The 18099-nt window shown below is 46.2% G+C and overlaps 1 pseudogene; it reads right to left on the bottom strand.

Annotated features, from left to right (window-relative positions):
• Window positions 1-12418: 12418 nt before the first annotated feature.
• On the bottom strand, window positions 12419-13511 carry LOC119320974 (annotated as a pseudogene).
• Window positions 13512-18099: the final 4588 nt, after the last annotated feature.

Here is an 18099-nt window from a genome sequence, read left to right on the forward strand (position 1 = left end):
AATGTTTCAGTCAAAAGTAAGCTGCCGACTATGATGAATGCCAGCCCGATCTGTAGCTGATCTTTGATCCCGAGCTTGAGCTTCTCTTTGATGTCGGGTGAATTGAATTTCATATATGGAGAAATGTGTCGCTAGTCCAAGTCCGCTATAGAATTGTTTGTCTATCACTTCGGCAATGAAGGTCATTTCTTTAGAAGATCGATACTGGTAGTTGCTTGCGGTGTCTGAACAAGTTTCGAGAAAACTACTGTGTCTGCATTTTCCTAAAGATTGCTGTGAGGCTGATAGTGATATCTTTCCAATAACTGACTCAGCAGGTTCAATTGAGGTATCATTCGATTGAGATTTCGAACCGTGTAGTGGTTAGGATCCTCTTATTGCCGTCAAGGGCTATTTTGGTCGATTCCAGCCAGAGAGTTATGAATAGAAATAGCAGACCTGATTCGAGACAACAGGAAGTTCCCGTTTGCAGATATACATTTCTCAGGTTCAGGCTATTCGTGGAGTCGATCACCACCACTTGAGATAGACGATCAACTTCATTAAAGAAGCAATCATCTCTATACAGGAAGCAACATGTTTTCTATGGTCCTATGAAAAGGTTCCAGTGGGTTTCTCTTGCTGAATGGTGGTAAAACACCAGCTTTCATTCCTCATTGCAAGCTACTCCTTTTGCTGCTTTTTCTCACTCTTTGCCTGGGCCAACGATAGATTAGTCTCTGGGTCGGTCAAGTGATAAATTGGCGAGATTAGTTAAGGAAACTGGGACTTCTGATTATTCGCGAGGGATGGCTGAATAACCTACTTTGCTTTCCATTTAGGGTAATAGGATGCCACTACTTGACCTTGCTTGCCCAGACACAAGATAACCTATAGTTTGGGTACTGCCCTTCGTGGTGCTTGCTTTCCTATAATCTGTAAAGCTTTAGCTTTCAGAGAAGAGATTTCAGTATCCGATTGCTTTTCTGACTGGAATTCTCTAGTTCACTTCACTTCTACGCAATGTCATTTCTTGATTCAAAGTACTTATTTTCTGATTGGAATTTCGATCTCTTGGCAACAGGTTTCGCTTCTGCTAAGGACAAATTGAACAAGCTACTTCTCAAGTCCGGGTGGGCTTTTGAATTCAGAGAAGGGAATTCCAGTTCTGATTCTAGTCTCTGTGCTCTGTTCAGTTCAGTTCAAGATGGGAAAGTATTGCTTGTTTCCTAGAATCCTAAAAGGGGTGCTTGTTTTCCTCGTCCGGGCTCTCCTCTCCCCTTTCTGTCCCAACCTTCATTCCTGCTTTTCCGCCAATTCACTAATTGAAATAGTTCAGATCCAGCACTTATATCCCTTATATATATATAGAATCAGGTATCTGCTTTCCATGGTTCCTGATTTCGGTATCTTTCTTGTCTGCACTTGATGAAATCCCTTTCTTTTCTTCTTGGCATACAGATTGGATTCTTGTTGATCCAATCGGAACTCTTGAATTGAGGGGTGGCCGTGAAAGAATCACTGTTTTGATGATATGAATAAAAACAAGAGATTTCATTCTTCATGGCATATTTCAAGACTAGGGTACCTGCATTCTAGGTCTAGGACTTGTTGCTTCGGATCAGTTCCCTTTAGGAGCAGTTTTCCTCTTCTTCAATCTCGAATCCCAAAGGGGAGGCTCTAGTTGCCAAGTAAGAAAAGATCTCGGTAGTTCAATTCATGCATGTGAAAGCTTATCTGCCAGATACAGATGATACTTGCCACTACTTGACCGAAACTGGGACTTGAGGAGGAATGAAATTCTAAGGGAAATCAATCAACTAATTGAAATAGTGATATCGGTATCGGAACTCTGGAGAAGGGCCCGGCCTAAGCGCCCTCTTGAGACTTGGACTCGAAAGAGGGAAAGATTAGTGGGTCAATAACCAAGTTCCCCGATTGGATTCCAGTATCTGATCAAGCCGAAGTAAGCAAGTTCCGGATTCGAGTTTCCTTTTCTGACTTGAATTCAAGTAGGATTCCACATCCACTCGGTATTCTAGCTGTACCAAGTCTTTTTCTTCACTCTTTAGAGGGAAAGTATGCTTTGGATTTGCTCAGTGATACAGGTATGCTTGCCAACCCTGCCGCATTGTCTTGATCTCTCCCTGGGATTCGGAACTTGGATCTGGGAAAGGAGGCTTAAGAAGAATATGACTCCATATTAGTAGTAGTATGTTGCACTAGACTCATATGATTAGGAAGCGATAGAAGTTATCGAAAGCAAAAAGGATAGGGGCAAGAAAAGGGTTTGAAAGTTCATTCTCACCCCTACAAACTTTCTTTTCTTCTTGGCGTACAGAATTCTCTGCCTTTAGTCACCCTTAGCGCGAACCATCTTATTTTCGAAGGACGGAGTCGAGACTCCTATCTATTCGTAACACTTGCACGATGAACTATTCGTCCCACTATCTCCCTTTCCATGAGACCTACTATACCCCTTTTCTACCTATACCTGGCTAGACTCGTGTACCTCGATTTACGTACATTCACCTAATTTACTAACGTTATTGCCTGCAATCGAGCAAATACCAATAAGACATTGATCTCTAAGGAGCTGTTATGAAGTGTCGCAGTCGCTGCTAACGGTAGGATTTTCTATCACGTTTTTTTTCATTAACGTGCTTGCACCCACTAGTTTACTGCTTGCTTTAGCTTAGCTTTCCCGAAACCATCAACTCTAGCTTTTTGAGTAGGTTTTTACCAATCTGGTATCTGCTGCTGATCCATATTCTCAGATACCCGCTTTCTTTACGACAGTATAGTATCCTGTATGCTGACAAGATCCATGAAGTAAAAAGGAGGGATATGGACTCCATCCTATAAACTCAATATATAGAGGCTACTCCGGAAACAGGAAGAAACCACACTCAGCATACAACACCGACTCGTCTTAGACAAGCTTTTCTAAATACTCAATTAGACTATTATGTACTTGACTTGCTAGGAATTGGATGAAACTATTAATGCATCCCATTATCTATTTCTTCATTCAGCTATGAGAGCTAGAAATTGATAGAATTTATCCATTCTACTTCCTCCACTTCTTTAAAAGCTTCTCCAATCACACTTATTACAATCTCACACACTTCTTCTTCTTCCTGACCTTGAGCGCAGCGCTGAAAATCCAGTATAGATTTCGTGATATATCAGGTATAGTGGTTTGAACTAGCTCATGCTTCAGTCCAAGTGTTTGCCGTACGCCTTCCTTAAAGGGCTTAGTTTAATCAGTAGTGGTCCTATCATGGGTGTCACATTCATTTTGACCTATCCGGGAGACCCTATTTGATTAAGAGATCCATGCGATGCCAGAATCCGTCACTAAAGCACCGTATTGAGAAATAGATACCCAGCTGAGGAGCAGATGAGGGGCAGTGAAATCCATCTAAAGAATGCTGTGGAAATGCTACTTGTTGAATATCAAAAATATAGGATATCGAAAGGTGATGCGAGCGCTAGCTCATCTTAGAAGTGAGGTGAAAGATTTCTTTGATTTCGTGATCGATCCTATTTTGCTGGTGAGAAAGTAGAAAGGATTGGAAAAAGTACCAACTTCTTGTAATTCTGTATGCCAGCTCCTATCATATGTGCTAAGAGGGCGTTAAGCGGCCTGGGACTCTTATTTATGATCTTGTTTAGGATTGGAAGAGCAGAAAAGCTAAGGTACATCAGCATGGGTTCTATTCTCGTCTTTCAAGTACCTACCCTGGTATCACCTATGTAGATTGGTGGGGCTTTAGGACGGACTCCAAAGTTGACTGTTGAATCTCAGTATGTATGGCCAAGGCTCACTCATTCAACCCGCGAGAAAAGCGAGTCTTGAACGAAGGAAGAATAGTTGCAGGATCCTGGGTTCGGTATGATCGTTCTTCCAATTCATACTAGCTACGATCTTTCCCTGCTTAGAGGATCCAGTAGTAAGGGACCTACCTATGGCCAGTAAAGAACCCACCTATGGCTGGCTCCTCGGACAGCTTTCGGAGCTTCTGCTTCACCGGTGTAACACAAGTGGTTCCTGGGCTTTAACTAACTAAGTGCTGGCAGTGATTTTAGGTTGGTTTCATGGTTTCTTCATTCTTGTACCCTGTGTTAAGCATATAGCTAGCGTTTCTGGTGAACTTCACTTCACACCTAAAAAATCCCGATTGGAAAGAGAGAAACTTGACACGCTATAGTGACAGGCGAGGGCGAGCGAACCCCGTTAGCTACAATTCTATATCTTCTTTTTTGACCCCTTTGATTTGCCTTATCACTACAGCCACGGATTGAGCGAAAGCCGCCCAAATGAAGATCAGATCACGAAATCATTCTACGATCGATCGAGTTATTCTCTATATCTTTATATAAAATAAGAAGACAGAGAGACTCGGCTTCAAGATGGAGATTGACCATCTGCACCTGCTCATTCAATTATTCTATTCCGAGAAATCCGGACTACAATCTTCAGACAGAGGGTCCCTTCGATAAACTACTTGTCTCATTGGGAATACCCTCTTATGGAGAGCTAGATTCCGTAGTGGAGTTGACTTAGCTAAATTAGCAACTTATCGATCTGCTGTAGCTTTTCAAATCCACTCTAACCGAACTATGTTAATTATGGAATACCGCCTATCCTTAGAAAATAAGATTGTCCTTGTACTTGCTCTCTCATTCCTGGGAGTCCTTCAAGGGTATTAGATCTTGCTTGAAACAGGTTTTTCTTTCGCGCTTCCCCTAGCACAGGCAGTAGTTTGATAGCGAGTTCACCTTCCTAGTAACGTTTGCTCATTTCATTCATTCTCATTCAAATCTACTTCTAAGGCATGTGAAGTACCAGTTGTGGACAGATCCCTTGGCAGAGTATCAACTTGAGATTCTTCTTTCACCCTCCAGGAGTTCGGTTCTTTTCTTTCTATATCAGAATACGACGTAGAGGCTGAGCCTGCCGATTGATCAGACTAGCCAACTAAGGGGACATTCACTTCTATAGAAAAATAGGTGTACTGCGCGAAAGCTTCTCTTTATGAAAACCCCTCTGAGTCGTCTATAGCCGCCAAATCCCTTTTGATTCTGTTGTCAGAGGTGCCTTTCAATTTCATTGACCTTGGTACTGCATTTCATAGATACCTTCGCTATTACAGTAACGCAATTCTCCATTGAACCCATTGACCTAGGTACCGAGTCTGTTATGCGTACGTCTTTTCGGACTCTTTATTTGTTTGTGGACAACAAAAATGCAAACATGAGAAAAGGGGATCATTCCATTTTGAACACACCCATCTATCTCATCTGACCTCTCCGAATTCCCGAGTAACGAACCATGGGCTATAGATGGTTGGGACATATCATCATCCGGAGGGAGTGGTCTTAATACCGATGTCTTTCTTTAACCTTTGGGAGGTCGAACCACTGAACCTATTTCTTTGACCTTGGGACCGATAGATAAGAAGGCAAGGCAGAAGAACCAATTGAATCGCGGAGAACAGGTAGCTCCGGCATGTGAACTTGTCGAACCATTCAACTATACTGTATATCGATTGGCCACATCAACGCATTTCACCTCGGAACTTGTACTTGGAATAGAGCCAGCCTTGAGATCCGCCACATCTTCCTTCAAGTCAGAGAGTTGAGATAGAACAGCTTCGCCTTTGACCGGTTTGCTGCTTTCCTTTATACACAAGCCCCTATTATTAAGGTATGGAGGTTTTTTCTGGAATGACCAAAGAACAAGAGAAGTTCAATGAGGTGCAAATGCAAGAATTAAAGCAACGAGGACAAGTGCTAGGATAGGATCCCGAAGGATGGCATGCCTATTCAGCAACGTGCAGAAAGGATGGCTTCACGCAAGAATCTTGATGAACCAGGTATGTCTTCTACTAACAGATATGCTATTTGCAATTCCATTGATTCTGCTAGTCTAGTAAAATCTGCTGTAGATAGTGGTCTAGTGTTGGGCAGTACATAGGAGGAAATTGACAGGTCTATAAATTCTATTAAAGCAAGAGAACTTGCTCAAGCATTGCTTTATGAAGCTGCTCAGAAAAAGAAGTTAGCTGCTCATGAGAAGGAGCAGTCTTCCAGTGTCGAGTTAAGCTCTGATTCAGAGAATGAGGATATTACTCAGATTGTTGAAGAGTTAGATAATCACAGTACTTGTATACCAGTTGGTGACAAGAACACTACGAGCAGAGCTAAGAGGAGGCATAACAAAAAACAGATACCGCCATGAAGACACTAATCTTGAATGTGAGGGGCCTGGCCAGGTAGAGGGGGGCAACCTTCTGAAGTGATAGAGTGGGTGGACATAGTTTGTGTGCAAGAAACTAAGAGAGAACAGTTCTCAGATAAAGAGTTAATGGCAATTGGTGGCAGAAAGCTTTTCAAGTGGTTTTGCAAGCCAGCCAGTGGCAGTAAAGGTGGAATGCTTATTGGAGTCAATCTGGATGTCATGGATGCAGACCTCATTGGGGAGGGTCAATTTCTCCATGGTGTTTGAGTATAGAGGCTTTGTGATAATTGTGCTTGGGTGGATGTTTATGGTCCAACCAAATTTAAGAGCTATGTTTTTGTCAGAGCTCACTAACTTTGTGCAGAGTGTTGATCTACCTTTGCGGGACATGATCAGATTTGCTCATGAAACAATGGCAGAATACATATTAATAGGATGGAAGCTTTTAATGCTTTCATATCTGAAACTGAACTACAGGAACTGAGAAGGGTTGGTGGCCTGTACTAACAAACAAGACAGGCCAGTGAGAGAAGTTTTGGATAGAGTTCTGGTTTCTTCAACTTCTGAGGATTTATTTCCTAAGTTTTACTATCCCTCTTGCAAGCTGGGTCAGATCATTGTCCTTTACTTCTAGAAAATGGGGAAGATAGGGGCTGCCACTAAGTTTCATTTTGAACCATCCGCAAGAAGGGTTTAGAGATATGCTGTTACAGAAATGGCCTACAAGAACTGTTGCAAATGTTCCATTCCAGACTATTGGCAACAAGTGTCTCAGGGCTTCAGGAAGTTCTTGAGAGGGTGGAAGACAAATGATGCTACTGACAATAGAAGAAGTAAATCCAATCCCTGCTTTAGCCTTGCTGCTTATTCACTGGCAATCCAACCATACCATTCTTGTCTATCAGGATCAGTCTTTCCCTCAAGTCACCTTAACATGCTTCTTTCTTTCCTTCACTATGCAGATACAAAACTAGGTTGCGGACGCATAAAGCCACTGATACTATTGGTCAGAAGTATGATTTGACAAAAACTACTACTTTAGCAGCTATGCGAAATGGAAGTTTCCTTCTTCTTGCTTGTTTGGCCGTCCGAAAGCAGATACAGATATCGGGGAGAAAGCAGCTCTCTAAGCGATGGATACCGATCGATCTCGGTTATTTTCATTGATCCTGGCCTATCTCCATAGCGCTCACCCAGAGGGAACTCACTCAGCTCTGGGCCGCATCCATCTGGTTGGCATGAGAAAGAAGGCAATTCCTTCCTTGGGTCAGATCTCTGTTCCGGGATGGAAGAAAGAAATGATGGTTTGGATGAGCAATTGGGAAACACACACGGGGTCATGGATGGCTACCTAATGTGAGATGCATGCATTTCGGATAGAATGTCACACTGGCTCTGGAGTGCCCGGGGGCGATAGATATATGGATATATAGAAGGAAGGGAACATCGTCTGCGAGCTCTCTCTCCTAATCCACTTTCTTATTGCAAAGGCTCCAACAGAGCAAAGTTGTACAAAAAGAAGTATGCATATGGTCGGTCCCCTTCGAAAGGCAATGGAAAGCAAGGGTCCCGCTAGCATTGAGGAAGGAAGTGGTGAGACCAGTTCAGCCATAACCTTGAATGAATTTATATAAGCCAGGATCTTGTACCAGGTACGGAGACTCTCTAGTGATGCTCCCCTACCCCCCTCTGCCTAGGGTAATAAGCTGGAGTGATAAGCTTAAGCTAATAGCAAATAGAGAGCTAATACCATATCCCGCCCGGCTCCGCCTTTAGCTGACCCAGCCCGGACTTCCCCTTCAAGCGTTCAAGAATAAGCATGGGAGTCGAATAGAGATGGCACTTGGAAACTACCGTTGGTATTTCAGGTTTCACATTGTACAGAATGAAATCATCGATAGGGCTCGCCCCGAAGAGAGGATGCCGCACTTAATAGAAAATTGTTTAGTTTAGGCATTTAGCTTAGCTTAAAATAGATATGTAACATGATGTACTTACACGTGCAACCACTCCGTCTTCTAGACCGGGGTCATAATTGAACCCACAACAAACCTCAGATGATGTGACTTCTCGACCCTCTAGGCAATTAAAAACTGGTCCCATTAGCTCGAATTTACTAATGTTAGAAAGGAAGACGAAGGTGCCAAAACAAAGCATTTGTTTCAAGTGCTGTCGTGTCCTTGAGCTTCAAAGTCTCCAAAATCTTGATCAAGAAGAGTAAGCATTGCCTGGTGAGGAAGAGCGGAAGCATAGGTTTTTGGATCCTAGCGAAGGAGTTTCAAGCACGGATTACGCTTCTAAAGAGCACTATTTGGCTTGGCCCCTTCCTGCCAAAGATTTGAGATAACTAAAGCGACTCGCAGTCAAAACTGGTGGAGCCAACGGCAAAGAGGAAATGTGTAGATAGTAGGTGAGCGCCTAGCCCCTTAGTCTTTCGGATCGGAAGATTCATTAGTTTCATCCAAAGGCTTCTGTCTCATCTTCCTCAAATTGTTGATCGAGGATCAAAGACATTGCTAAAGCATATGCCTACCGAACGGGAGTTCTTGTACCTGCTAGAACGGCATCTGCTCGAACTTTTGTTTCTTAGAAAAGAAAATATGAACTCACAATGTGCAACAGAAATGTACCCACCGGTTGAGAAACCACCATAGTTGGATGATTGCTCACGCTAGTAAGACAGCTTTGACTCTTCTTGATCATGATCTGGTGATCGGTCACACCCTCTTTAGAGGTTCTAGGCCCTGCGTATTGAGTCATCTACCACAGAAACAGAGTCTCGTGATGATCCTGGTACAAAAGGTTCATCAGGCCCGCATTCAGAGACTTCTGCCTCAGACTCATATCCATAAAGATATTCTCTCGCTTTCTAGCTGTACCCTTCTTCACACCCACCACAGAGGTTAGAGATTTCCCGTTATCAACATTGTCCAGGCAGGACTCTATTTTTAGAATGCTCGGAGCCAACCAAACAGTTTGCTACGTCCCTCGAGAAAATCAAAACTTCATTGGAAATTCAGGACCAACCTAGGAAGGCACGGACTCATACTTTGTAAGGTCGAAGTCCACACATAAGAAAATAACTAGTGCCTCGGAATACCCCCTTCTTCATTCATCCATTTAGGTAAGAATGGATCCAGGGAACCTGGCTCAGGAACAACCCTGAAAAAACACAGTAAGAGAGTCCAATCTCTGAAATATAGCATTTGATCTCCTAAGTAGTAGTAGTAGAAGGCTTAGTATCTGACTTGATCCAATAGAGTCAGAACACACAGTAGATCCAGATTCCACACCTTGCTGTGGACTGGGGAGAGAGCAGCTCTTCGAAGCTGGGCGTTCTGTGTGATTATGGAGGAACTGTAGTACTCGCCCCAAAATGCAAGCCGAGATAGATACTTAAAGAAAGGGGGAGCGGTGGGCCTTCAAAAAGGAGCGAGGGAGTGATGGGCAACCTTTTTCTATATGTTGCTCGTGAGCCGCCAAGTACCAGTCTCGCAACAGTACTGGCATTAAAGGATCGGTCCTTCACTTGCGGATCATTCGCGAGTCGAACTCGCTCTCTTGCCACGCCTTTGACTCACGAACTCGAGTCGGACTCATTCACTGTTGACTTTTTTGAGGATCGTTCGTTCTTCACTCTCTTGCTATTACCCGCAGGGAGCGCTGCAACCGACGGTGCATATTATCATATAGAAAGAAGCGAAGCGTAGCGATTCGTACTACCGGAAAAGTGTCGCTAACCGCTAGGCAATAGAGTCAGCTTACGGGGTGGGGCGCAAGCAAGCGTAGCGAATCACATAGAGTTGCCCCTACCTGCCAGAGCGCAGATAGATAGGGCGGGCGAGCGCAGGGATGGATGTCTGAGCGGTTGAAAGAGTCAGTCTTGAAAACCGAAGTATTGATAGGAATACCGGGGGTTCGAATCCCTCTCCATCCGCGAGGTCATAAGTTCTCTCTTGTCTTATCTATAGATAAGAACGAATCTCCTCGACTCGACTGATATGATGGATGGAATGGGTAGAAGGTTGAGGTTATTGTGTATTGATTTAGTTAGGACTTTGTCTCCCTTTCGTTATCTTCCGCCCCGGGTGGATGACCTGTGGGAGCCAAGTCGAAGATCTCGGTGTCGTCGTGAGTGGTTGATAAACAACGATTGCAGTTTGATTTAGGGAGTCCCAACCCTGTGAAGCTTAACAGACAAAGAAAACGATAGAGACTTCCGGGTATAGGGTGACGACCTTAATGAATCAAGTATTCAGGTGGCAGAGTTTTGAGCTACATAAGCGCTCAAATTCCGGAATACTTATTGCCCCAAAAATATGATCAACCCCAGGTACATTTATTATGTTTTGATCTGAGGCTATCCTGGTCTGCAGGACCCAACACAAGTATTCATCCTTTCCAATCTGAAAAAGGTGTTGCCGAAAGCTTACCCTCTTCCACACGGATGCTACAGCCGCTATCACTTTTGCAGGAGGGGAATTACAGAGTTCGCCTCTCGACATCTTGTTTGGTAAGCGGAATTTTGACCCAGGCGCCCTAGTGTTGCCTAACCGTTCGGCCGGAGATGTCGGATGCGAGATCTTTAGCTACTTGTATCAATTTGCCGTAGTGTGCTTAGATACAATGGGCTGGCAGCTGAGGCTTGGCAGGATGGGGGAGTTAATTAAGGTCGAGGGAGCAGGAAAGAGTTTGTTATTCGCTATTGGCTTAGTACGGCCTATACATAATAGGGCCATGACGGTTTTGGCAAGGCCTTGAACTTCATATATCCCTTTTTTACTCAATCCAGAATACCGAGAAAGTCAGATTGAATCATTTTGTCGACCTTTCCTTTGGATTTATTATCATAGGTAGTGTTCGAGATCGCCTCTGTGCGGTGAACGCTCGAATGTAGCTAACATCAGTTTTGTCCTCGCGTGGTTGAAGGAGATGCTGCTGCTGGATGGAATGCTTTCGGGGCGCCATGATCCTTCTATCAGGAATAGAATAATCGAGGGCACTGACTGACTGCATCAATCATCGCTCAGTGAGCTATTAATTGCCGCCAATAGCGCTTCGCTTGCATGCAAGGCGGCTAATAAAAGCGCCAGGTAGACGCGCGGAGATGCATTTTGAGTACTGGTGGTACTGGACAAGCTCTAGGGGAATAATCTCTTTCTTATTTCTTTCTTATTTCTTTCCCATGACGACTAGGAACGGGCAAATCAAGAATTTCACTTTGAATTCCGGACCTCAACATCCTGCTGCTCATGGTGTTTCACGATCAGTATTGGAAATGAACGGAGAAGTGGTGGAACATGCGGAACCACATATTGGATCACTCCAGTGCGGCACGAAGCCGCTAACGCTGAGTAGGCTCCTATGCTGCTAGCACGGTGGAGGTTCCGTAGCGCGTCATGAGCACCGGGCAAAGGGACGGTTGAGCAACTCAAGCGAACCGCCCTACCTGACTTTGGATAAAGATAGAAGGGAGAAGGTTGTGAAGGTGGCCTCGTTATCCACACATCTGGTCGGAGGACCGACCTGGGTTTTCACGAGCGTAGGCGGGTCCTGGAGTGCCCGTCAAGGGCGCTAGCGCATACCCCGGGGTGATCATCACCACCTGCACCTCACATCTCGGCATAGTGGAACGTGTAACCCGCCTGCTGTCCAAGTCAACCACTGAATTTCCTGTAATTCATAGCGCCTAACAGAACGTAGCAGCAAGGGACAACCCACCCATACAGACAGCCTGTGGGGAGGATGGCACTACTGGCAAAGACTTTCTGTCGAAAACGCCGCAGGCGCGAAGCGTGGTGGGCCTGCGCCGGGGGAGCATAGGGAGGAAAGGGAGCCCGGACGGTGGAAGAGCCAGGGGAAGCCGGGTCATTTGACGGAAATGGAAGGTCCGAGCGGCTCATTCATTCTGGAAAAAAGAGGGGGGGAGCGAGCCAATGTATCAATGAATAGATACAGTCAACGGTATTAAGACAGCGCTGCCTACACGCGAATTTGCTTCCGAGGTCGAGCAGTCTCAATTTCACTACAGGATTTTAGAATGAATGCTGGGCTAGGCCACCTCAAATGGCGTGAGCCGCATGCGGGGAGACCCGCACGTACGGTTTTCAGGGGGATCCGGCCGGCCGGCGCCCACCCGACTAGAGGGACTGAGAAATTAATCGAGTACAAAACTTATCTTCAAGCTTTACCTTATTTTGATCGTTTAGAGGGCGATCGCGGAGTCACTGAATGAAGTCCTCCCTCCCTTTCTTTTGGAGGTGCTGACCCGCTGCGAGGCAGATATGACTAAGTGACATATTGAATATGGCAACGACTACAGCATGTCGTAGAAGGAGATAAGAGGTGGAGCCAACGACCCACTAAGACTCACGTATCTACAACTACATTCCCGAGCGGCAGTCAAACGGAGGCGTGAATGCAAGATGCCAGCGGAATGATCGACCGGACAGAGGCTAGGGCAGCTTTCTTCCCACCGCGTCCTTCCTTGTGTGTCGGAGATACAAAGCAAGTGCACCGGAAAAGAAGGGGAACTGAATCAATCTATTCCATAGCGAAGCATAATTGCACACTCACACGATCTTTGCCGAGAGATAGGAGCATTCGGTGGAACCGGTGAACTACACTTGCTTCTTGATAGATGTGTGGGACAGAGGGCTCATGGTACCTGCTGCCTTGACTGGCAACTTCCCGCCAAACGTCGTAGCCTTTCACCAAATGCCTTAGATAAGATCAACATGCAAGCCTCATATTTAGGATCGTAAAACCGAGCCTAATATGCGCCCTCTCATGCATTCAAGCTCCCGTCAGATTCCGTGTCATGGTCACTGCTGGCCGTCGGATACACCTCCTCTCACGAGTGGGCTGCTCCTGAGCCAACTGTCCTAAGGGCAGATGCTCCCGAAACCAAAATCGAGGCCCTCTCGTTCTTTTATACGACATAAAGTCCGACCCCGGATGGACGGCGAGCGTTCATATTCCCCGTTCCACCCACCTCTTGTCCCTCTCGTTCAATTCCCAGCCCATCTCTTCTCTCTCTCACCCATAACACAGGTGCCACCGCCACCATCCTCATGGTGCAATGAGAGGAGGAACGGATCCAACCGACACGCGAGAGGGGATTTAGCCGACGAAATCCAGCCGAGAAGCCATGAGGGGACCGCCGAGGGGATCCAGGGCGAGGGGATAGACGAACGGACCTATCCCTCCCAAATAGTCTTGCCGACCTAAACCTTGGGCGGATCCTAGGTCTACCGCCGCCACCAGCTTGCAGGTCCTCCCCCATGTGTCCGGGGCTTCTCCCAACCCCGCCCCTTCTCATTCGGCAATGGTATGGTCTGCTCCACCATGTCGGATGACTTGTCGCCGCTGGCCCAGCGCATCCCGACTTCTCCTTGAGCGAGTAGAGAGGCAGAGCAGCAGAACCAATGCGGTGACCTATGGACGGCTCCAACAGTGGAGCTATGTTCGGGACAGGGGCCAGTGGGTCGGGGGTTCAACGGCCCGCCTGGCTCGTTCGTCGAATGCGCCATGCGGGCATGATGTATGACCTTGAGGTCGAGATTGAGGGTCCCTCGTTGTGTGATGGGGTGGGTGGGAATAACAATGTGCGCATGGCAGAGGGTGATGATGGCAGTGGGAATAGGGATAAGCATGTTGATAACAGTGGAAGCGACACTGCAAACAGGGCAGAGGGACAGTCAGCCCAGTCGGGTGTGGATACTGCTGGCAAGGGGGCGGGGCCCCCGTCCACGCCGATGAACGCTCTGAGGTTCGGATCCTTTGGCGCAGCTTCTGCTCCCAGTCGCCTTTGGAGGCACAGAGCCGAGCTAGAAGAACCTACAGAACAGGAGCTACGACCGTTGTCAGCGGTGGCTTCTTCGGGTATGCCGACACAGTTGGTTGTGGATACCGGTGTGGTGCCGACCGTGTTTCCCACTCTGCCCTCGCAACAGGTACTTCAGGCGGGAATGGTGGGGGACACTTGGCAGGAGGCCTCGTCACACCCTACTAGCCCGATGTTGTCGACGCCGACACAGTCTCCCACTAGGACCGATGTGGGAGGTGCCTCGGCGAAGGCAGCTACTCGCGCTGACAGGGCTTCTTACTCCAAGGTTCAGCATTGATAGACGGTCTCATCACACAGTCCACGTGAGCAGAGCGCGCGGTCGACTATGAGGGCATCACACACTGTCTTGGTGGCAGTGGATATAGTTAGGCACCCAGTAGGAGGCCACACCCCAACTAGCTCGGTGGCGATAGGTACAGTTGGGCACTAGGCAGACGGCCACAGCCCAACTGTGCCTAACATTGGCGACATCATCGCCTTTGGAGGGATTCCGGGCCCCACGTCTGGAGATAGATGGGTGAGCCTTCGGATTCAGGCTCAACCAAATGCCGACGACCTGCAGTTGGGCCGTGCCATGTGGGCGGCCAAGCTTCGTGACATCAAGACCGCTACAGGTATAGTAGTTAATACAAGTTGCTCAATTTTGCACCTTTTCGATGATGAGATTAATTCATAATGTTAATAAATTGGGTGTTTCATTAGGTAACAATGGGAAAGAAGTCGCTAAACCGGTTAATGACTTGCTAGACTTAGAGGCTGAGAGGGCCATGGAGATGATTCACAATATTGCATCGGTAAAACCTATGAATGATTCAGACATTAATGCGCCAGGGGTTACAACACTTGATTGCCTTTGTGAGGATCTAGTACCCTCCTCTATGTTACCGGAAGAGGATGTAGATACGGTTTTTGAGGGGTATACGACCCCTTTGCAGCCTGATTTGAGCATGCAGTTGAAGGAAATATGCCCTAGAGGCAATAATAAAGTTATTGTTTATTTCCTTATTTCATGATAAATGTTTATTATTCATGCTAGAATTGTATTGACCGGAAACTTAGTACATGTGTGAATACATAGACAAAACATATTGTCCCTAGTATGCCTCTACTTGACTAGCTCGTTAATCAAAGAGGTTATGTTTCCTGACCATAGACATGTGTTGTCATTTGATGAACAGGATCACATCATTAGGAGAATTATGTGATGGACATGACCCATCCGGTAGCTTAGCATTATGATCGTTACAGTTCCATTGCTACTGCTTTCTTCATGACTTATACATGTTCCTCAGACTATGAGATTATGCAACTCCTGAATATCGAAGGAACACCTTGTGTGCTATCAAACGTCACAACGTAAATGGGTGATTATAAAGATGCTCTGCAGGTGCCTCCGAAGGTGTTTGTTGAGTTGGCATAGATCAAGATTAGGATTTGTCACTCTGTGTTTCGGAGAGGTATCTCTGGGCCCTCTCGGTAATGCTCATCAGTATAAGCCTTGCAAGCAAGTGACTAATGAGTTAGTTGCGGGATGAAGCATTACGGAATGAGTAAAGAGACTTGCCGGTAACGAGATTGAACTAGGTATGATGATACTGACGGTCGAATCTCGGGCAAGTAACATACCGATGACAAAGGGAACAACGTATGTTGTTATGCGGTTTGACCGATAAAGATCTTCGTAGAATATGTAGGATCCAATATGAGCATCTAGGTTCCGCTATTGGTTATTGACCAGAGATGTGTCTCGGTCATGTCTACATAGTTCTCGAACCCGTAGGGTCCGCACGCTTAACATTCGATGACGATTTGTATTATGAGTCATGTGTTTTGATGACCAAAGTTTGTTCGGAGTCCCGAATGAGATCACGGATGTGACGAGGAGTCTCGAAATGGTCGAGACATAAAGATTGATATATTGGACTATGTTATTCGGATACTGAAAGAGTTCCAAGTGGTTTCAGGTAAAAACGCAGTGTCGGAGGCGTTACTGGAACCCCCCGGGGGAACTAATCGGCCCTCATGGGCCTTAGTGGAGAGAGAGGAGGGCCGTAGGGGCTGGCCACCCCTCCCCCCCTTAGCAGTCCGAATTGGACCAGGGGAGGGGGCCGGCCCCCTTTCCTACTCCCTCTTCCTCTCCTTCCTTCCCCCTCTCTTCCTTGTAGAGGAATCCTACTAGGACTAGGAAGTCCTAGTAGGACTCCCTCTCCTTGGCGCACCCCCTAGGGCCGGTCGGCCTCCCCCTCCCTCCTTTATATACAGGGGCAAGGGGCACCATAGAACACACCATGTTTTTCCTTAGCCTGTGTGGTGCCCCCCTTCACAGTTACACACCTCGGTCATATCATGGTAGTGCTTAGGCGAAGCCCCGCGCCAGTAACATCATCATCACCATCGCCACGCCGTCGTGCTGACGAAACTCACCCTCGTCCTCAACTGGATCAAGAGCACGAGGGACGTCATCGAGCTGAACGTGTGCTGAATGCGGGGGTGCCGTATGTTCGATACTTGGATCGGTTGGATCGCGAAGACGTTCGACTACATCAACCGCGTTACTAAACGCTTCTGCTTTCGGTCTACGAGGGTACATGGACACACTCTATCCTCTAGTTTCTATGCATCTCCTAGATAGATCTTGCATGAATGTAGGAAAATTTTGAAATTAGTACATTCCCCAATAGTGGCATCCAAGCCAGGTCTATGCGTAGATGTTTTATGCATGAGTAGAACACAAAGAGTTGTGGGCGATAATGGTCATACTGCTTACCACCAACGTCTTACTTTGATTCGGCGGTATTGTTCGATGAAGCGACCCGGACCGACATTACATGACCGCATTCATGAGACTGGTTCTACCAACGTGCTTTTGCTCATAGGTGGCTGGCGGGTGTCTGTTTCTCCAACTTTAGTTGAATCGAGGTTGGCTACGGCCGGTCCTTGTTGAAGGTTAAAACAGCACACTTGACAAAAAATCATTGTGGTTTTGATGCGTAGGTAAGAACGGTTCGTGCTAGAAGCCCGTAGTAGCCCCGTAAAATTTGCAACAACAAAGTAGAGGGCATCTAACTTGTTTTTGCAGGGCTTGCTGTGATGTGATATAAATTGTTGCATGAGATGACCATGTTTTGTAACAGAGTTATCGTCAACTGGCAGGAGCCATATGGTTGTCGCTTTATTGTATGCAATGCAATCGTCATTTAATTGTTTTACTTTATCACTAAGCGGTAGCGATAGTCATAGAAGCAATAGTTGACGAGACGACAACGATACTACGATGGAGATCAAGGTGTCGTGCCGGTGACGATGGAGATCATGACGATGTTTTGGTGATGGAGATCATGAGCACAAGATGATGATGGCCATATCATGTCACATATTTTGATTGCATGTGATGTTTATCTTTTATGCATCTTATTTTGCTTAGTAGGGCGGTAGCATTATAAGATGATCCCTTACTAAATTTCAAGGTATAAGTGTTCTCCCTGAGTATGTACCGTTGCTACAGTTCGTCGTGCCGAGACACCACGTGATGATCGGGTGTGATAAGCTCTATGTTCACATACAACGGGTGCAAGCCAGTTTTTGCACACACAGAATACTCGGGTTAAACTTGACGAGCCTAGCATATGCAGCTATGGTCGTGGAACACTGAGACCTGATGTCTGCTAGAACTACGTCGGTATTTCCCCAAAGAGGAAGGGATGATGCAGTATAGCGATGGTAGGTATTTCCCTCAGTGATGAGACCAAGGTTATCGAACCAATAGGAGAACCTCCTCACACCATGTAAATAGCACCTGCACACAAATAACAAATACTCGCAACCCAACGTGTTAAAGGGGTTGTCAATCCCTTTCTGGTACGGCGCCTCAAGATAGGAAAAAACGTGAGGTAAAAAGTGGTAGATAGGATAAATAGATCTCGGAACAAATAAATTGCAGCAAGGTATTTTTGTATTTTTGGTTTAATAGATCTGAAAATAAATGCAAGAGGAAATAAATCGCAAAGGCCAATATGATGAAAAG

This window comes from Triticum dicoccoides, chromosome 6B (genome assembly GCF_002162155.2).
Source record: "Triticum dicoccoides isolate Atlit2015 ecotype Zavitan chromosome 6B, WEW_v2.0, whole genome shotgun sequence".
In the NCBI taxonomy this organism is placed as follows: domain Eukaryota; kingdom Viridiplantae; phylum Streptophyta; class Magnoliopsida; order Poales; family Poaceae; genus Triticum; species Triticum dicoccoides.